Raw genomic sequence first — 1,979 nt, 5'->3', positions numbered from 1 at the left:
AAATATGTCAGTAAAGTTTATTTTCTTTAAAATCACAGTGAGCATAATAGAAAGAAAATATATACATATTACCCCAGAATTAAAATCTAGATCACATCAAACTAAAAAGGAAAGGAGCGTGTGGCAAAGGGATGAGAAAGTTAGTAAGTATACCATCCTGTTTGAAGTGAGAGATAAGAGTTAAAGACAATAAGTAAAAATAAGTTTTTAATTAGACACAGAAAGCATGGAAAGAGAATAAACCAAAATATTAGAATTACATACAAATATACGAAGAATTAATCTGAATGTAAATTTTCTAAACTCACTATTCAAGACACATTTTCAGATTGGATTTAAAAAACGAACAAAATCAAGATATATGTTGTTTACAAGAAAAAGATCTAAAGCATAAAGACATATGAACACCTGAAACTTTTTAGTAAGTGAAAACATTCTATCAGACAAATAGTAACCAAAACTGGTTTAGGTAAATAACTATTAGAAAAGTGTACTTAAAATCTACTACTGCATACAAACAAGGTATAATCTGTCTTGGTATGTGCTACTATCTTCCAGCTTTTTGCCTGGAAACATTTTTGACCTGTGACACAGGGAAGTGCAACCAAAACAGCGGCGAGCAGTCTTACTGAGAGGAGGAGAGAGAGCTCAGAGTTCTGGGAGGCAGAAGTAGCTGGAAATCTGCAAGGCAATGTAATGAAGAAGAGAGATCCATGCAGAAAAATGGCTCCAGAAATCTTCAAGTCTGTTCAAAGAATAACCAAGACAGTGTAAACTGCATATTTCACAGAGCTCACACAGAGCTGGACACGCGTGCATTCCAATCAGTCAAAATAGAGACTCCTTGGAGAACACCCTAGGAATTCAAAAGAGACCCTTGAAGGGGCATGTATTAGTAAACGGCTGAAATCCAGAGAAAAGCACTATAAATGCACCAGAAGTCTGAAAAACAAGCTTTCAATGAAAAAATGGAAAATCTGAATAGCCCAATGTCTCCTTACAAAAATGGAATTTGTAAGTAAAAAGACTTTCACAAGGAGATTCCATCCCAGGTGGCTTCAATAGTAAATTCTATGAAATGTTTCATAAAGAATAATACCATTCTAATACAAAATCTTTCAGAGAGTAGAGGAAAGGGGGACACGTGCCAACTCACCTAATGAGAAAGCATTGCACTGATACCAAAACCAGAAAGCTATATTACAAAAAAAATTTTTAAGGGAGAAAGTTATAGTGCCCACTTCGGTAACACATATGCTAAAATTGGAAAGATACAGAGAAGATTAGCATAGACCCTGCCCAAGGATGACACACAAATTCGTGAAGCGGTCCATATTTTTTCAACTCTAGTTCAATAAATTTTTTAAAAAAATAAAAAAAGTTACAAGCCAGTTGCATTCATTTATATTTAAAGGACACTTCCCTGAAACGCTATTTTATAATTGTCTCTTTGTTAAATATCCAGATTTGGTGTCCTCAGGGCAATGCACCATGCAAAATTATGGATGAGTGAAGGGCAGGTGAGAAAAGAAGAATCAGTGATTTTAGGAAATGGTATATATGGAAGTTTGTGGCCACGAAATTGATATCTTTAAAATTCTTGTTACCTCTGATGTCCTAATCTTGTAATCCTAAATTAGATTGCTAAGTAATGTACAAGTATCTGCCCTGTTGCCTGAACAGTGTTCAAAGATTCTTTAGAAAGGAGATCTCGCCTCCAAGGACTCTCTTCTGCTCTGCCTTTTACTTAGCTTACAATTGTGTTTTATTTACCTTTCATTTCAACTAGATTGTTTTTATTCACCAACTTAATAAGCATAGGGATCAGTTCATTTAAAAAATCTCCATTATAATTTTATCTTGAAATATTTATTATAGTTGTTATTGTTAGTTCATTTAGGCATGAGAATTCTGTTCCCCATCTGATTAAATGATTATCTGATCTTCTTGTTAGAACATTGGAGCATCTGCCTCCAATA

At 34.2% G+C, this 1,979-nt stretch overlaps 1 non-coding gene across 1 annotated transcript; it reads left to right on the top strand.

The window, feature by feature from the left end:
• Window positions 1-1,233: 1,233 nt before the first annotated feature.
• Window positions 1,234-1,340, top strand: LOC132504582 (U6 spliceosomal RNA). Its single transcript, XR_009534969.1, has one exon. It is a non-coding gene; the product is annotated as a U6 spliceosomal RNA (small nuclear RNA).
• Window positions 1,341-1,979: the final 639 nt, after the last annotated feature.

Source organism: Lagenorhynchus albirostris, chromosome 14 (genome assembly GCF_949774975.1).
Source record: "Lagenorhynchus albirostris chromosome 14, mLagAlb1.1, whole genome shotgun sequence".
Lineage (NCBI taxonomy): Eukaryota > Metazoa > Chordata > Mammalia > Artiodactyla > Delphinidae > Lagenorhynchus > Lagenorhynchus albirostris.
The sequence above is the reverse complement of the archived record's forward strand: the minus strand, read 5'-3'. Positions and strand labels throughout refer to the sequence as shown.